At 35.7% G+C, this 20,532-nt stretch overlaps 1 long non-coding RNA gene across 3 annotated transcripts; it reads right to left on the bottom strand.

The window, feature by feature from the left end:
- Positions 1-218: 218 nt before the first annotated feature.
- LOC140148580 (uncharacterized) lies at positions 219-19,580 on the bottom strand. Of its 3 annotated transcripts, XR_011858498.1 has the most exons (8): positions 19,493-19,580; positions 18,764-18,883; positions 16,580-16,645; positions 8,264-8,370; positions 6,118-6,271; positions 5,234-5,418; positions 2,588-2,682; positions 219-1,416 (listed from the first exon to the last, which is right to left on the bottom strand). It is a non-coding gene; the product is annotated as an uncharacterized lncRNA (long non-coding RNA). The 3 variants fall into 3 exon arrangements; XR_011858499.1 differs by lacking the exon at positions 18,764-18,883; XR_011858500.1 differs by lacking the exons at positions 18,764-18,883; positions 19,493-19,580 and adding an exon at positions 18,661-18,682.
- Between the last annotated feature and the right edge of the window lie 952 nt (positions 19,581-20,532).

Below are 20,532 nucleotides of genomic sequence, written 5' to 3'. Positions count from 1 at the left end.
TTGATCTATTCTACTTCTGAATTCCCTAAACATCCTCCAATCTTCTTCAACCTAAAAGCTACTTTGTCCAGACCTAAGTTAGTCCAATCTCACTGAATCCATGTCCCACTTGACTTGGGTCATTCCCACTAGGGCCATGACCCACTTAGGCCATGTCCGTCTAGGTCCATGTCCCACTAGGGCAAGGCATTTGCAAGAGGGGTGTCCAGGTGTCTTGAAAGTGTAACAATTAGGCTATTGTAAGCATCTAAACCCCTTATATTTATTCCAATTATTAATATGAAGAAATATTATTTACCATTTTGGACAGCCTAAAGACAACCCTGTGGCTAATGCCTTGCACTATTTCCTATGGGGTTGACGTAAATTTTTCATGGCCAAAAGAGGGCCCTGAAAATAATTTTAGGTCATTCCCCTAACAAACGCTTGTGAACAGTCCCTAAGATAGTCAATGTTTCATTTCATTTTATATGCACGGAAAAGCCCATACAGATCAGCCATTGAGTTGGTCTTCCTGTGGTCTGGAAATGGGATTGGACCAAATGGGAATAAGCCTCATAATACAAACCATGTTCCAGCTCTTAGCAAAGTTCAAGTTCACCAAAAATTTTTTTAAAGAAATGATTTTCAATGTCCTCAAAATACTGGTAATTACTGAGGATGATGTGTTTAACATTTTGAGTATGCTAACAGCTGTTCCAAAGCTCATATACTAAATTTTACCATAGTCCCTTAATTAATGGAATCAACCATTATTATTAACAAAAACAAATTATGTTACAGATGATGAAATACCAAATTTCTTGAATGAAGATGTACATGCAAATCAGGATGAAGAAGACAATGAACAATGCTCAACATATCCATATCCTGATGAGCTGTTTTTCCTGTTGCATTGTTATGCAAAAAACCTGCACAGACCAAAAGTAAGTAGTTTCAACCACACCATCACATGCTCTGCTAGTGCAGATGTGCATTAGAATGCACAGCGATTTCGCTTAGTCCATTCTGTAATGAAGAACAATAGTTTCAACCATCCATTATAGTATTTCTCTTTACCAAACAATGTGATAAAATGTGGTAACTTAGTTCAATCAGTTGCAACCCTGGTTCCAAAGTTGTTCCTGCGCATACCAACAACTCAAAAGAACGGTATCGGAGTCCATGTCGTTTTTGTGCTACGGCTCTGGAAAATTTCTGTAAAGTGTCCAATATATTTGTCTAATTGGACTCCATCCTCTTTGTAATCTCTTGTAGGCTACTAGGTCTATATACGTGAATATAGTCACTGCAGACAGATATAATTTGCCTGTAGCGGTGAAGATGATGTTGTGTATCATTAGGTTACTTATTTCACTTTATTTTGTTCCTGGATTTGTCATTCTTCCTTTCCCTTATCCTCATGTAGTATGTGCACTGCAAGAAACAAAGGTGATAATAATACAAATAGTGAGCAAATGTGTTACCAGGCCGGTGGGTTCAGTCTTCACTGACGATGTGTACGCATGATGGTTCCAATTAGGGTATACTTTTCAAGAAATGTGCGCGGAATTTTCGAGGACAAAATTGTTCGCGATTGTCCAAATTAGGGGTGTTTTGGAGCAAAATTGTCCTTGAAATGAAAAATAGGGTGTATTTCTAGGACTTTCGTCCGTGTTTTACCGCTACAGTTTTCATTTTTTGTATTTTTTCTGTCCGTTTTTTTAGTAGTTCCACACAAAAATTGATAGGGTATTTTTCCGATAAAATTGTCCTCATTTCCCCGTGAAATAGGGGGGGGGAATTCAAAAGCGTCTTTGAAATGGTAAAAATAGGGGTATTTATTTCGGAAAAAATGTCCTTGATTCCTCGTGATAAGGGGGTGAAATGAAAATGCGTCCTCAAAATGATAAAAATAGGGAGGTATTTGGGGCAAATTTTCCTTGATTTCAATCGCAAAATAGGGGTAAAATTGCTGCAAATGTCCTCGATTCCATGTGAAATAGGGGTCATTTTCAAATCCTGGAACGGTCATACGTCCTACCTTTAAATACAAACTGAACCCACCGGGGTTACCAGTGTGCATGATTTCATTTATACCCCAAGGTCTTCTGGATAGCATTGATGAAATGAATCCAATGCAATCTAGGATTGTTGCATATTTAGTATATTTAAAAAAAAATGCATTTTCACCTACCAAGACAGGTATTTTTGCAGCGGATTATAAACAACCATTAACCCCAACTAATTAATAGTTTAAACCCGACCAGCGACTGAATATTACTTACGAGAAATTTACCAACATAATGCACCTGCACTAACATAAATTATCTGTAAAAGCATGCCATTTGCGTGTAGAGCATTTGACAGCAAAATGGCCAAGAAACAAAAAGTTTTGAAGCATTACCATATATTGTCGTTAAAACATATATATTAAAATACATGAACACGTTGAGCTCATGCTTCTAAACTGTAAGTTGTAGCAACATTTCATTTTGAAATTGAATTACAGTGATTATTGCTAAAAACCATTGTTTTCTTAAATTTCAGTCTGAGCAAGATCTGGAATTCTTATGGTACATCCTTGAATCGCAGGGATTAAACCCACCTTCGATGAGCAAAGTCCTCAATTTTGATCCTCTGGGTGACAGCGGCATCATCCCTAAGCAGGTTTGTGACTTGTACCATACTATGTGGTTGAACCTGAAAACACAAAATAGCAGATTACATTGATAAACATGCACTTTCTACAAACTAAGGATAAGGTGATGAAAAAAACATCAATACGCTTGACAGGCTATTCAAGTAGGGTCAGTCGAGATTTCTTTTATCATGTGGATAAAAAAAACAGGTGATTTTACATGGTTTTTGCAAACTAAATAAAAACTCTAAATGCAAATTGTAGGCAAATTAATCGTTTATTGTAGTTTCTTACAATTTTTTACAATTCTCTACTTCTATTGCAGATTTCAATACAAGGCCAACCACTCTCTTACATTCTGCCTAGTGACATTATACGGCATCAGTTGAAGATACCAATGGTCGCAGAAACAGTTGCCCGTTTTCCAATGCATACAGAAGGTTAGAGTGTTTAAAGCCATAAGTAAAAATTTCATAAGATTTTCATGAGACAAAAACTACAATTTTTACAGCCACATTGCAACACTTATCTATTTATCTTTAATTTAATTTACAGATTACGTCAAAGAAATGTGGGAAGGAAGGAAGTGGAGGGATGACCCGATATACAAAACACCTATGATACCCATTTCAGTAAATGAAAATGTTTATCTTCATGATCTAGTTGAACTAAATGGAGAAATTCCTTTTGGTAAAGTCATGGACTTTTTCAAGAAAGGTATGATATTATTGACTTTGATCACCATGATATTAGTACCGGTGCTTCATTGATATAGGTGTGCTCATTGACATTTCTTGATTTGATTTGTTACACACATGTGCCACAGATTATTGGTACACTATACAATCATCTATACGCTGAGGTGATGTAATAATCGGATTACTACAATAGCAGTAAGTTAAAACAATTTTTGAATTATTAAGTCACTTAGCCAGCGTATATAATACTGCATATGGTAACTCAATTAATACAAAGTTATCTAGGCCTCACAATTTCATTTGTGATAGCAGTAATTTGTCCTATCAGGTTGCATTATAAACTTATTGTTTTAGCCAATAAGGAATATCATTAACCGTAACCACACTTAATGATTCAGAATTGAACAAAAAGAAACCAAAATTTCTTGGTACAATGTATATGGTCATTTACAAGAAACAAGGCCTTCTTTGTGCAGTATTAGTGATGATTTAAACCATGATATATCCACCATGTATTAATTTTTTTATAAAAGTTCTTCTCATCCCATTTTCATCATAATATATATTATCATTTAGATGGTGAAACATGGATTGAAGTGATTGGAATCCTGGATCAACGTACAAGTGTTTTGTGTGGTCTTGACCTACCCGCTGGGTACCAAGGCTATTGTATGACAGATATGGTATTACAGCTACCATCCCGTTCAATAAAGAAAGTTGTACACAACCCAACAGTGAAGTATTCTTGGAAATCATCAGAAAATGAAGTACAGAAACTTGATGAAAATGTGAGAAAGGACAATATATCATATTTGATTAGAGCTCGTCACAAAAATATTTATCTTAAGGGGGTACTACACCCCTGGCCAATTTTTAGCCTATTTTTGCATTTTTCTCAAAAAGTATATAGCGCATTGGTGACAAGTAAGATATGTATATATATTAGGGGCAATGACTACAACTACTGCACTGAAAATTCAGCAAATCAAGGCAAGTAGTTATTGATATATTGATCAAATATTGGTTTCCCTCATTTTGTACTGTAACTCCGCAACTTTTGTCTGTGTTGAAATAAAATTTCCAGTGCAGCAATTGTAGTCCTTGCCCCTATAATATACATATCTTACTTGTCACCAATGCGCTTTTTGAGAAAAATGCAAAAATAGGCACAAAATTGGGCAGCAACGGGACTAATTGATTCTAAGCCATAGGTAATTCTTTGTAAAATGTAGGCTTTCATTTGATTAAAATTTGGTATACTTATGATTAATATACTTATTTGAATTGAAATGTTTAAGAATGAGAATAAAGGTATTGTTGTTAGCCGCTGTCGTGCATCTATCGTCTCTTATGTGACCATCCAGCACAACTGAGCCCTGAAGTCGCCAATCATCTTTTTTGAGATATTCAACCAAAATATTCTGCTTGAAATTAGCTTTAAAATGATTATCATGTCTATAGTACTTGACATTTAAGTAGTGAAAAATCAATAAAACAGTCAATAAACCCTTTGTTTCCTGTTGTTTATTGTTAAGTTCAATGGAGCATATCTCAATAGTGGCACTGGCGACATCCGGGCTCAGTTGTGGAGGATGGTCACATATAACACGCGACATCATTATTTTTGGCGTAAAAAAACTCGGCGAAACTTAAAATAATGATGTCGCTCGTGTTACATGTATATGAGACGATAGATGCACTCCAGCGGCTAAAAACAATACCTTTATTCTCTAAAAATAAAATTGTCTATATTTTGGCTGTAAGTGCCATGCGGAAATCCATACTTTAGAGCCAAAAGTAATTACTTAACTTTAACATGTCCTACATAACAATTTTTGTTTACAGATAAGTAAAGAATTTCAAGAAGTCTCAAATGTCAGAACAAAATGTCAAGGCAGGAAAGCAGTGTGCCTACCTATTATCCTCTACAGTGATGATACCTCAGGAAACAGGAGTAAGAAGTATAACTGCTTCAATTCCATGGGGATGATGCTTGCAGGATTATCCAGAAATGAAAACCAAAAGCTTCACAACATACATTTTCTCTGCACGTCTAATAAGGTATCATTGTCGTATTTCTCTATCTCCAATAATAGAAATCTGAAAAAGAATGAGATAGCAACTGTCGATACTGAATATCAAAAATTCTGTAAAACTGTGGTGTGAGTGATCACCGGTTAAAAAAGGCTGAAAAAATCTGAACTTTGAAAAGTTCCTACAGATACTTTTGTACTGGAGGAAGTGCAGAAAAAGGTCAAAATTGAGAGCGAGGGCGCTTTTCAAGATTTTTCGCAAGTTGTTGATCATTCCTTGTTTGTTTGCAACAGCTCCTAGAATGTCTATGGTTATGCTAAAATTGAACTCTATGGGATAAAAGTGCATTGACCCCAATGCATTTGAATAGGAGCATTGCAAATACATTCAAAATCAAAAACATTTTTAATTCAGATGAATGAAGCCTCAAACCTTCATGATACAATTGACTTGGATTGATACTAGAGACCTAAAAAAATTGTGGATTTATTTTTTCTTCTCAGATTCATCCTTTAGACATGGCAAATGTAATTGCAAAGGACCTGAAGACATTAGAGTCAGGAATTCTGGCATACGATGCCCTGACACAAGAAGAAGTTATAGTATATGCACCTGTTCTTTGCGTCATAGGGGACAACCCACAGAGTTCGCTACTGTCCAGCCATCTAATATCAGCACGTGCAAAACAGTTTTGTCGCATATGCAACGTACACATAATTGGTTAGACTAAATCCTATTATCTACTCATGAAAAGATGTAACTTACCTTGATTGCACAAATTGTTCTTCTTGATACTGTGTGAATGTTCCATGCTGTATTGTTTCGAGACCAAGCCATGTATTTCCATGATATAACATAGTATGAATCTAATCATGTCTCTTTGTACCATAAGAATTCCAGATCTTGCTCAGACTGAAATCTAAGAAAAGAATGGTTGTTAGCAATAATCACTGTACTTCAATTTAAAAAACAACTACCGTATTTAGTCAAATAAACGCCCGAGCGTTACATTTTCAAACAGGCGTTTATTCAAGGTCAATTTTAGAACGATAATTCCCGTTAAAATCATTAGGTAAAATTAAAACTCACGCTAAAATGACGAACTATGAACTAGAAACACTGACTTCTGGTTCACTTCGGGTTTCAATCCAGATTTTAAGCCAAAAAGTGACGCTATTATCGACCATGTGTGCAACTTGGTAAGCTTACTACACAAGATACCAAGAAAATATCGGTATTTTTGAAACAAAATAAAAAAAAAAAGTGGTGGGGGCGTTTATTTGAGTGGGGGCGACTATTTGACGAAATACGGTAAATGAAATGTTGCTACAACTTACAGTTTAGAAGCATGAGCTCAACGTGTTCATGTATTTTAATATATATGTTTTAATGACAATATATGGTAATGCTTCAAAACTTGTTGTTTCTTGGCCATTTTGCTGTCAAAAGAGACATGATTAGATTCATACTATGCACTTTCCCTTCATAACTTTTAGGTTGAAGAACATTGATGGAGGATGTTTCGAGGCAATATTCGTACCAGAGCATCTGTGGCTGCTGACATAGTGAAAATAAAAAATGCTAAGTGAGTGTAAATTTAACATTCGCAACTGTAATTAAATTGCATGCGAAAAACAGAATGCTGAAGAATCACCAGCAATACTTTATGTAGGATACATGTATAAAGCAAATGAATCACTATTGATGACCAGTACCCGAGAAAATTACTAATAAAAACATCAATATGTTTAGAGTCATTATTGTATATATCGCTGATTTGCTGGTTTTTAATTATTTTAATGCTCCATGCATTGATCTAGACTGGCACCTTGTTAACATTTCCTGCAGTGGAATAGGTGGGAATAATAGAAACATAACATACATAAAATAATTGACATTTTTAATATATACGAGGGGGTATCAAAAAGTTTTAGAAATTGCCCAGAAGTGAAAGAGCTATATCAATGAAATTTTGTCAGTGCAATTACTGGTCCTTATGTACATTATGGTGCAAAAATGGTCTCATAAGTATGTTTACTTTTTTTTTACAGGAGCTAGATGTCACTACCTGCCTATGTAACCGCATAACCAGCAAAATGGAGAAAATTGAGGCATGCAGCATGATTAAGTTCCATTTTAATGGTTACAGTGCACAGAAAATCTGTGATGAAATAAAAATGCCTTTTCCAAAAAGCAACAGTGACATATCACAATCACCACCGAAGATAGCTTTCATTTCATCATCAATTTTCTAGGCACTGCAACCCTTTAAAAGCAGGATCTTAATAATGCTGCTTGCCTCCATTTTCTCAATCTTGCAGTTTATGCGCAGTAACTGGGGCAGCGGGTTATTGGCATCTAGTACCACCTGTAAAAAAAGTAAACATACCTATGAGACCATTTTTGGACCATAATGTACATAAGGACCACTGATTGCACTGACAAAATTTCATTGATATAGCTCTTTCACTTATGGGCGATTTCTAAAACTTTTTGATACCCCCTCGTAGAACACAGACAGAAAGAAGGCAGAAGATGAGCGAGACAGGCGTATCTCCAAAGGAGAATCTCCTAAATGACCTTAAAGCCTTTGACGGTGAATCGTAAGTTCCGCTTGTTTCGTAACTAATTGTAATTTAATGTGGGTAAATTTACCTGAAATAAGTCATATGAAATTTAAAATGGTTACATTCGAAGGACTTGATGAGACAAAAATATATCGAATAATTCTTTAAAAGTTATGTTATTGTTCCTTTTTAATTTCTTTTATACACATGTATAAGAGTTTTTGAAAGTGTGTCATTTTTTCGATGTCGGCGTATCTCTGCGCCCCTCAGGATATTCTTCAATTATAAAGCACAATAGTCCAAAACAGAAATGTTTTGTAGACTCCTAACAGAAGCGATCTTACCTTTCCGATGTTGATTAAGATACTTCTTGCATCGATCCCGAGTGCGGAAAAAACCATTGAGAGGATCCAGTCACTGGCAGCAATTGATCTGCATGCATTTTCTATGGCTGTAAATAAAGACAAAACCGGTTTCAAAGAATGTTCATTAATTTTCATGTCAACTAAAGCAATGTTATCACTGCATTCAAGCGAATGGGTGAGTCCACTGGGGGATCGTTTTTTTTTTTGTTATTTATTCATTTATCAGGCATGGGACTACGCATTTATGAAAAAGTCTGGAAAAGCGCGTAAAATTGGACAAAAACACCTGACAAGGGGCTGAAAATAAATAAAACTGTGGGAATTTTGACATCAAAAAAGACTGGTTCCAGTGTTTCCACTGGAAAATCCCATGCCTGATTTATGTGGGACAAAATGACCATTCGTTTTTTCCAGAAACGGTAAGATCGTCCGGTGTACGGAGTCTGTTGAAATTTTTCATAATACCCTCAAAACAACTGATGCAGTAGTTATCCTCATAGTGTAACTACAAAGGTGTTGTGGGTGCATGTCACAATGTAACCAGCACTGCAAAATAGTAATAAAATTATTTAAACACTACCAGTACACTGCTATAACATTAATAAATGATTATCCTTATTTCACAGTAAAACTCCTGTGGAAATTTTACATACTGTGTCGCTGGGAGTGGTCAAATATTTGACAAAAAATACATCGGAGGTAGGTGAAAAATAGCGGAGATAAAAAAATCCTATTTTCCAAACAATGGTGGAGTACTACATGTAGGATAGGGTGTGGGGTAGTACATGTAGGGTCAGGCAGTAACATGATAGGGTGGGGTAGGGTAAGTACAGGTGGATGGGCATGGCCTGGGTGGTTTTATAGAGGTAGGGTGGTGGGTAGGATGATAGACGGTGGTGGTAGGGTGGGGTTGGAGAAAGGGTAGTTGTGGTAAGGGTGTCCATATTTACCCATGGATTAGATGACATTTACCCCTAAAAAAAAAAAAAATTCTGAAAAATTCTGTCAGAATAATTGAATAATCTTAAAGATAAGTTGTATTCTACGACTAGTACCCAAAATTTGGGAAGCCAAAATATTTACATATTAAATTGTATTGAGAAAGTCTACAAAGAAAGGTGCTGTCCATAGGACGTGGGTTTGTCTCAACCAGTATAACCAAATACTGCGGTTCGTTTTTAGGTGAGGACAATTTTTGTATGTCAATGAATTTGATGAAAATAAGCCAAATGTTCTATATACCGTATTTTCCTCAAATATTCGGCCCATTCAAAAAAAAACCACCAGTTTTCGCAACAAAGATCTTTCAAAAAAGCTGATATTTCTGTGCCATCTTGTGTAGTGCGCTTACCAAGGTGCACACATGATGGTCAAAGTCTGGTCGTAAACCCAGAAGTCATCATCAGCGTTCCTAAGTTCATAGTTTGTCATTTAAGTGCGAGTTTTAAGCATAATGATACCTAATGATTTTAAAGTCATAATGTACGATCTTTTTTCAGAATTTACCTTTATTTTTTTCAAAACCGATTTTTTGGCATATTTGTAATACTTACACATGTTCTAATTTAAATCTATGAGCAAACTGTCAAATTCGTCCTATTTGTAGTAAAAGCGGGACGATTTTCTGTTGGTCCGACATAAAGTCATAATTTTTTTAGATTATGACTTTATGTCGGCCATGATCATAAACCGTAGTCTCCTACAAAACTAGCTTGAGTTACGCTCCCTCCACATGTGGAGGGAGCGTAACTAAACTGGCCGCGTGGGAGACTAACTCTGAGGCCGCACTCGCTGTCCTAATCAAAATCGTGCGAGATGTTTGAGTGATACAGGTGAAGTTTATGATGTTGTTTCTTTGCAAATTCCCAATGTTTTTCGCGTCCAAATGTATTGGGAACTTTCATAATGATTGCATATTATCATTTTAGAAGAAAAAAAGAAAAATCTAAAAATTTAAAAAGATCGTACATTAAGGCTTTAACCGCAATTATCATTCTAAATATGACCTCTAATAAACGCCCCTTTTAAAAAATACAACATCCTTGGGTGCAAGTATTAAGAGGATATACGGCACATTGTACTTCTTGAATGAAACATTAATTCATTTCATTTTGAGAGTGCATTTTTTAAAGTGTGTGTTTCACCGTTTGCAAGAGCAGAACCCATCATCATATTCCAGGAATCTTTCTTTGTTATATTGATGTTTGCTTTGACTTTCCAACATTTCAATTTATGGCATACATCAATAATTTCACATTTTCTTTATCTCCTTTCAGGAAGAGATTTTAAATCTTGGATACAAATTGCACCATTCATAATGGACAGCTTCATTTCACCTGAGGACTTGGAATTACTCGTGACATTGGCAGAGGTATGTAACCAAAGACAATGATGCCACATATTTGAAATAATGACAAGGAACTGTGTTCATGTGGAAACCAGCACTGCAATGTATGTGTATCAAAATTATGCTCACATTGCGCAGCAGCAATGGTTCGCTGAATCCCATCGGCACAGTATAAAAATGAAAGTTTATACCGTGTAATTACAATGTATGGCCCCAATTTGATTGCAGTTGAATTTGAACTATCCACATTCATGAGGCTTATATTTACAAGTTGACCCTGATTTTTGACCACAGTATCTGACCTTAGATTCCAACAATACATGAAGGTAACCACAATACATCGATGATTGATTGTAATACAGTTTTAATAGGATTGAGCTGTTCTTTTTTCTTCGGATGCCCTAACATGTACATTTAATTGTATCCCATGTTTTCTATTATTTATACAAGACTGTCTCAAAACAATACATTATTGAAGGAACATTCACAGTATCAATACTGTACTATTTATGTAACATGCAGGTAGCAAGAATTGCATTTACACCACAATTTCAAGTGAGTGACCTGGAACAATATGAAGACACAATCCAGCACTTTGTTCTGCAGCTCTGATGATGAACCTGCATGAGGAGGAGTTTGTAGAGAAACCAAAAGTTCACTACTTGCTGCACCTCATACAAAATATGAACGATTTGGGACCGGCAGCAGGATTTTGCACAGAGAAGTAAGTCTTTGGTTTCGATTCAATGTCATTTAGGTTTTTTAAGTTTTTAAGTCTGTGTTTTCCATAAATTCAACAATTCAGAACTATTGAAATGCATTAATAGTACTTTGTATTTCACAGATGCGAGTCTTGGAATGGGATTATCCAACTGTTTGAAATGACATTAATTGTACTTTGTATTTCACAGATGCGAGTCTGGGAATGGGATTATCCGACTCGCGAACATTTTCAACCATTTGTCACCCTCTAGAGACATCTGCCGCACATTTGCAGAATTTCAGAAATTGAGATTCGTCCTGTTGGGAGGGTATTCTGCAGAATTTGAAGAGTAAGTTTAAAGCAACTTTGATCATAAAATATCAAAATCCCAGAGTTTACTTTTGACAACACTGCATGAATTTCGTGAAAAGATAACTTGAAAAATATTCAAGCAAAATGATAACTTTTTGCATAAATTATCATTTAGAGCACATCAAAGTCTAAGGAATGTTTTCATTAAATAGGGAATGTTTTCATTACATAGGTATTTCAAACATAATTATGGTAAATGTTTGCTTGAATGGAGTGATAACATTGCCCTAGTTGGCATAAAATGAACATATTGTGAAATTGGTTTTGTCTTTATTTATAGCCATATAAAATGTCTTAATTTCAAACATTTATTTCATGCATGCAGATCATTTGCTGCCAGTGAATGGATCCTCTCAATGGGCCAACACCCCAAAATCAAGAAGTATCTCCTGGCAGAAAAAGAAAAAGATAAACCCATATTCAAAACAGGAGCATTGAGAAAGGCAAGTATTAACTCTTGAATCATTTCACATGAACACAAATTGATTCCATGCCTTGAACTTTGAGGAATGCTGGAGCTGTCACTCTGCTACAGCTCTCATCTCCTTGCTTTTGATATGAGCTGTAAATTTTAAAATAACTTTTAAGTTTAATCAAGGGAGCTTTTCTTTAATTTCATGACTTATCTCAATAGTTTCACACAGTTTATTCACAAATTATGACCTGATATCCTCTATTGAACTCTATTGATTATAGGTTAATACATGAGTATCACTTGTTGGGAGTGAAATTGTACACAATAATGCACACGTACTGAGATGTTGATACGTCTAATGTACTACGCGGAGTGCGGGCCCGTGCAATTGTACAACATTTATACACGGCTAGTAAGTTACTAACGTTTCATCTGATTGGCTCTCACCATCTAGGAGTGTATGAATAGGTTTTATGATCCAATTCAAATTCTAGGTCCACAAAATATCAAATAATTTTATCAAGTATTAATCATTGATCAAATCACATCCTATCTACATCTACATACAGGGTGTCTGCACAGAAAGATCCAACAGCATCAAGAGGCCTCCAGTCCACCAAGTGATCAAGCCTGAAGATCTGGAACGTAGCTTGATAGAATGGCAGCCATCTCTTCAGTTACCCTGGCTTGTTTGCCAGCAAGTAATGTTGTACAAATGTGAGGAGTACAAGGCTGTAATTAATGGGGATTGAGGAGACCATGGTCAACAGTGGCGAATCCTTCTCTTTCATGAAAAAAGGAGAGGTAAATTAGAAAAAATATCACTGTCTATTGTCTAACAATTCAATTTCAAATTGATAAGATATTGTGACAGGCTGTGGGTTATCCAAATTAATGGGAGCCATTTTACAAACTGTAACTATAAATTTAAATATATAAACTTGACATAAAACTCTTCAGAATTATATCGTGAATTTCAAAAATCAAAATTTATTTGATATCAGTTGGACATTCCGTGGAGGCTTGGAATCAGAATGCAATTCGATACAAGTTTGATTGTGCTCTGTCCCATCAAATATTTTGTACAAAACTGCAAACGTTGCTATCCACTCCCTTAAGGGTTGAGTAAGTATTGTTAATCGAAGCAGCCAAAAAAATAATTTCATTGCCTAAATCAATAAATTATTAAAGAACACCTTGATGTTTTACATAAATTTAGATAAAGCTCCTTACCCTTAAGGGATGCCAAAAACTTGTGTACTGGGAACCATGTTACTAACCTTAGGTACTACATCCCTTGATAAATTTGAACTATTTTTTGCATTTTTCTCAAAAACTAATATAACACTGGTAACAAAAGTTATTTATATTATAGGGGCAAGGAATCCAGTTTCTACACTGGAATTTCAGTGACTCAAGTAGTTATTGATTTATTGATCAAACATAGGGTTTCCCTCATTTTTTAACTCCACAACTGTGGTCTGTGCCGAAATAAAATTTTCAGTGTGCTGAAATAAAATTTTCAGTGCAGTAGTTGTAGTCCTTGCCCCTACAATATATACCGGACATATCTTACTTGTAGCCATATCTACATGTAAATCATTTATGATTATTATCATGTTTTTTTCAATTACAGGTTTGTTATGCCAAATTTACTTCTGCTTTTAGACTCCTAAATTCAGCAAGCCATGGACTTGAGGATGCAGACTGGATAGCATGTACCGAGTACAGACGATGTGGCGAAGATGAAGAGATGGAGATGAGATACCACTGTCCAGTCTACATCCTTGAACAGGATATTTTTTACATTCCAGCAACTGTGGTGGGAGAAAAGATGTCTTTTATACCTTTTTATACATAAAATCACAATAACAAATATTTCCTGAATAGATTCAAATTTAGTTACAAACCATGTAAGTCGTTTCAAGAATATTAGGGACCTTTATTTCAATTTGAGTCATTAAAAGCCAACTCATGCATCACCAGGGGGTTTGCAGATGACCCAATCAGAATTTGCTGTTACTCAATCAAAAGATGTTGTATTTTGATCGCAAATGAATGCACTGAAAACAGTAACGAGCCCATGTCGTTTTTGCTCTAAAATCTTTAGATTTTTAGCTATTTGATCATAATTTTGAGGGCTCAGTGCATTAAAAGGCATTCTGATTGCATAATCTTAAAATTTGTGTTTAAGTTACATAGAGTAGCAATTTGTACTTAAACTTCATATGTACAATGTACTTGAACTTCATATCCCCAAATGTTACAATAATGAGGAACTAAACAAAGAGTAAAAGTGGGTGTCCAAATAAATTTTTCACATACCGTAGCACAAAAATGACATGGACCATTAAGTTGCTGCTTTCGGTGCATTTATTGTGACCAAAATAGAATTAGAATACTTTGATGAAGTAACATCCATTTCGGAAGGGATCACCTGCCAAATTTTCTGAAATTTCAGTGAGTTGACAGGGAATGACCCATTTGTTTTATCTGGTATTGAGTAGTCTTTTTTGTATTTTTATATCTCATTTATGTGCAATATATATGACATTTAGAATGCATTTTTAGCAGTGTCAATTAGGGATTCATCATTCAATCATGTTTTACTGTTGTTCATCACTTTTTAACAACAATGTGTCAGCGTGTTCTGTGTGGTTTACTTCGCAAGGGCAGCTTTAGTTGATAAAGGTGATGAACAACTGCAAAACATTTTATCCCTTTCAAGACAAGCTAAAGATCATCCAATTCACATGAATATTTAATGAGGAATGTCAGTTATTCATTGCCACTAAGCCTTACATAAAGATCAGCGATTTCTCTGCAGATTTCAGCAATAAAACTATGATACAGAATAAAATGGCAATGTTTTTTAAATGTGCTACATCCTAACATGATCCCAAGCTATGAATTCAGCTTGTAAGGGTGCTCTGTGGAGATAGTAGGGTTAGCATTTTGTCTTGCTAAGTGGCAGCAATGATTTTAGGCATCCTTGCACCTCAACAGATAAAACTATAATATGTTCCATTTTTCTATGCCCCTATGATTCCCACATTGGCTGAATTCGGGTCGCAGGTCATTAAGGGGGCCAAAATGTAAAATTGTTCTATCACGCCCTCAACGGCTACTGTTGACTATAAAAGGAAGCAGTCAAGATGTGATGAGTTGCAGTCTGAAGAAACCACTAGTAGTGGTGAAACATCACTGAAAATGTGAGTAGATCAACATCATTTTGCACTGGAATTGTTCAAAACGAACCATGTTTACAGTTCAATCCAAAATTCCAAATGAACTTGTTCAAAGATTTGTTCTATTATGTTTTAATATACCTCACATTATTCCTCTCAATGTTGGGAATAAAAAGTCATTTGTCATATTGCGCTAGGGTGCTTAGTTCAATCGCGTTTTGTCTCAATTTAGTCTTCTCGACAAACAAAATAGGAAAACAATTTGTTTGGGAATTTGTAACCTCGGAATCGAATGAAATTATGGGTCATGTATAGGTTATGCATGTAGGCCTACATATTTCTATTGGACTATGGCTGCATTAACTCTGAAATGGGACATGACAATGCAAAATTGCACCAAAATTTTAAATTAGATATATGTTTGTGATTTCTTAAGGGGAGTAATTTGACACCAGTTTCGATGCAATCGGATCATTTTTAAATTTTGACGTAAGGCTATGTGTATAAAAATTTTGACATTTGAACTATAAGATTCGACCTGATAACTACTGAACTAAGCACCATAGAAAAATATGACAATTTACTTTTTTTTATTCGCTGTGATGAGAGGAACAATTTGAAATAAACTAGTACAACATGATAGAACTATCTATGCGAGGATAATGTGACCCCACTGTGACCGCCGACCCTCATGAGACTAACAGGGGGCATAGAAAAAAAAGGAGCCAATCAAAATTTGTATCCTTTCAGTTTTAAAGATGATAAAAAAAAAAAGGTTCCACTAATGTAGCAAAACAAAATCCCAAACCAGGTTTATAGCTAGGCAAACTTTAGTGCCGGGTAAAATTTACCGCCCAGTGTAGCTACAATGTACAACCCTGTCCCAAACCCACACCACCCTATGTCATAATGTCAATACATGTACCATATTCATTCCAATAAGCGCCCAGGGCGCTTAACAAAGTCATTTTGGGTGGGCGCTTATTTTTTACCTGGTTTACCTGGGCGATTATTAGAGATGAATTTACGTATGTTATAAAATGGTCCTGAGATGTTCTAGTAGCTTTTCTGATGTAGAAAATGTATTGCAAGTTTACACCGGATGTGTAGTCCTCCAGCTATTTCACTATATCAACATCTATCTGTCACTTCAACATTAATGGTACCCTTTAGCAAATTGAATTTACCCTGGGTGGGCGCTTATTGGGGCATGGGCGCTTATTGGAATGAATATGGTAGTCATGTTGCCTCTGATGTTCCATATGCTCACCTGTTCATGTGACCTCGTGACCATATTTTGGAATAAACCAACAGATCGATGACATACGTGACAAATCTGCAAAAGAAATTGGACAAAGAAGTTTATTTTCAAATATCAACGGAGGATGGTAAGAGTTATTCCATATTAAAATATGTCACTGTGAACTTTTTCAATTCAAATATCCAGCTCAATACATTGATATACATTTGTTGTCAAATAAATACATTTTCACTCCAAAATAAAAGTGTAAATCATGAAAAAGGCATGTTTTAACCCAAATTTTGCTTCAATATGGTATAATGAAAAATTTTTGTTCACAGATATAAAATATTCACATACCCTCTATTATTCAGAGCAAAAATTACGGTTCCGGTCAGTTTTCTTTTGAATTTATGGCTACTTTAATATTTGACATTTTGGAATGAAAATTTGAAAAAGTCACAAAAAACAGGCGAGGCAGCCATTGAATGTGCCTCAATGTGAAATAAAACCTAGGATTGAAATAATAGGGTACATATCTTTCCATTTTGGTTACTTTTGTTAGGTAATCATGGATTATCAGGGGGGAGGCGGAGGGTAGCAGATTTGTTCTAGTCAGAATATAGCTTTGCAGGGGTTTTTTTGAAGCATTTTGTGAATTTTTCCTTTGAAGGGTCCAATTAACATTGCCCAAGGGTATTTTTATATTATTATAATAAAGCCAAAAATTGGCAAAATGTCAAGAGCAGAAGCGAAAATGGCCACTTGTTTATCCACTACGCAGGGGGTGTCTGATGGGGATGTTCCACCCTGAGAGGGAAAATTAATTTTGCAAAATGATGGTCCAATTGAAGCCATTTGGTGCATCATTTTTACACAATTTAAATCATTGCTTTAGAAAAAAAGGACCCGAACACAGGTCTAGAACTAGCCCTAGTTCCTCGGCTGGGATCGAGGCGCGTAGCGCCGAGAAAATGAATGGCAAAAATAAAACTAACATGACTCAGTCACTTTGTCAATTTTACAAAAACTTAAAATACTGTTACTAGTGTTAGTAAACTTAAAAGTACAAGGTATGATACTCTCATTCCTAGATAGAATAACAAAATATTTATGTCACATGCCTTTTAGAACACTTTGTTAAATGCCCTAATTTGCCCTGAGTGACACCGAGTATACACCAATTCTATCTATAAAAGTATCATGGACATAATAGGAGGTGACCTGCGTGTATCATGTGCTCAAGCATTCATAGATTTTGATACTTGTGCTAATGTTGTTAGATCTCTCATCATCTCCCGTCTAGACTACTGCAATCTTCTGTTAAATGGTATCAAACAAAAAGATTTGAATCGTTTGCAGAAGCTCCAAAACAAATGTGCCCGGCTGATTTACCAACAACCAAAATCCTGCCATATCACCCCCTTGCTCACTGACTTGCACTGGCTCCGTATTGATGACCGCATCAAGTTCAAACTTCTCCTCTGTGTGTATAAGTCACTGAATGGACTCTGTCCCCAGTACATGGAAGACTGTCTGGTGGTGAAAAAACCTGCGTCTTGGGTCAGTAACCACCCGTTCTTGTCACAACATGAACCTTGAGGTCCCTAAGACACATAAATGTGCTGGCGACAGGGTCTTCTCAGTGGCTGGCCCCAGAGCTTGGAATAATCTCCCAAATCACATTCGCAATTCTCCAACAGTTGAAGCCTTCAAATCTGCTCTCAAAACTCATCTGTTTCAGATTTCCTATGTCTAGTTTTCTTGATTTTTGCTTCTTTGTTTTTATTTTTATTGCGCTTTGAATCCAGCGGTAAAGGCGCTATATAAGTGTCGGTAAATGTAAATGTAAATGTCACAAAATAGTAACTCAATTATGAGTTAAATCAAAGATACCAAAATTTGGAGAAAATAAGATTAACAAACATGAATGTGAATAATTTTGAGAAAATCTCTGGACATCTCTTAATGCACAGGAAAGTTTCATAATTCAGAAGCTTAAACATGTTGAATCAAATCAACTATTAATTCTCAAAATATTACATGCAAATCTTAAATGGTGTTAGTACCATAATATTATGAACATCAAAGTAATAATCTTAACTCAATACCTTTAAAATCAGATATCATCATGTTTAGGAATAGTTTCCATAATAATAGGCTTTAATAGCTCATCACACAAACTTTGAATGAAAGTGACGACACCAGGCTTACTTGCTCCAGCTACGTTCAAAAGGCCCTCCACACTCACTGGACATCATTCTGAGCTATGTGACAGAAAAGTGGTTCTTCAAGTTCATGCTCCAGATGAGAGGGGATCTTCAGGGCAGCTATCTGAAGGAGAGTGGAGCACATAGTTGTAGCAAATCATGACCTGTGACTCCAAGTAAATTGAGGTTGATTTGACTCAAGTGACTTGAGTTGAATTAAGTTAAAACATAAGGCTAAATGAGTTGACTCAATCTGAAATTTTGGTGACTCATTATAACCCAGGTGGAACAGCCAACTATAAAATGGATATCTACTTTCTACTGATCACATGCTTGAGACCAAGCTTCACAAAAGTGGCATTGTTTACAACGGATTTACATTTTTTACGATACACTACCGAAGTCTGCAAAAGAGACTAAGGAACACTGGAAACCACTCAAACTTGTTTGCTGGGGAGTGAATCATTGAGTGAAAAATTGATGTGGTTTTGTCAAACAAAAATCAAAATATACTGATTTACATTTGTTTCACATGTTTTGTGTTGTTTTAATTTTCTTCTATTGAATTGTTTTCTTTTTCCTCGACTTACAAGCACCAAGACATTTGTTTTGTACATCAGTATAAACCGAAAAGAACAAAGCCTCTTGTTACATGGGCCGCTTGAAATAGATCCACCCAAATGGCCGCCCAGGTTGCACAAGTTGCTTTTTGTTTTACACCATCTCTGCTTACCTTGGAGGTGTTTCTAGACCGATGATGGAGTACGTTCCCTGGAGTAATTAAATTCCTAATTCGGTTTGATCATGTTTTCCAGACCACTGCAGGGAGAAAGAAAGGTGTGAATCAGGTGGTACATTCACCATAGTAACCTAATCAGCCAAAAGAAGGTAATGTTTCTTTGCATTTTTTTAACACAAGTCAATTGGTAAAATTTAGGAAAAGTGCTGCTAACACCAAACTTACTTTTTTTCCAAAATCAGATAACATTGCTGGTAGAATTACCTCAATTTGTTCTTTAAATTTGAGAACAAAATAATATTTTAGCGGACCTTTATCCAACAAAGATATGGGGGCGTACAGGGTGGGGTCCTTAGAGTCCCCTTCTGTGTGGAGGTTCAAGCATGAGCTCATGCACTTTTTCTGATGGAGAGTTACATTCTCCTTCTAGAGCTCCATATCAATTTCTAAGCGCTCTTTAAGCAAAGACATTGTTCATAGACTTTACAATCGTATGACAAAACAGGCAAAAATAGTAACTTTTTGCACAAGATTTGCAATTTAAAGAGAATTAGCCATTGCTCATTGCAATTAATCTAGTATAATATAGAATATAAGTGTGCTCTTTCATTTAATGCCATAAAATTAGCAAAATATTGTAAGGATCAACCGGGGCTTTGACTTTTAAAACCTACATCTTGGTCAGAAATTGTATGTGAATAGGCAGTTTTCAAGAGATTTACCACATTAGCCTTGCTATAAACATTGATTCCTGTCATCTGTTGACTTAATGAAAAAAAGTGTTTTTAGTGGGAAGTGTTAGCTTTCATTCAATATAAAAACTTTCCTGATTGGATAAAGGGAGCATTCAGATTTTTGACAAAAACCAATCACAGATCCCGTATTTTTCACTAGTCACCAGCTATAGAAGCTCACACAGCTCTTATGATGCTGTGCACACAACCGTGTAGTGTAAACACACGACTGTGCAGAGACATGGCATTGCTATGCTGACTGTGCTTGGACAAATTTGTTTGCTTAGTTGTATGGAGGTG

This window comes from Amphiura filiformis, chromosome 3, assembly GCF_039555335.1.
Source record: "Amphiura filiformis chromosome 3, Afil_fr2py, whole genome shotgun sequence".
In the NCBI taxonomy this organism is placed as follows: domain Eukaryota; kingdom Metazoa; phylum Echinodermata; class Ophiuroidea; order Amphilepidida; family Amphiuridae; genus Amphiura; species Amphiura filiformis.
The sequence above is the reverse complement of the archived record's forward strand: the minus strand, read 5'-3'. Positions and strand labels throughout refer to the sequence as shown.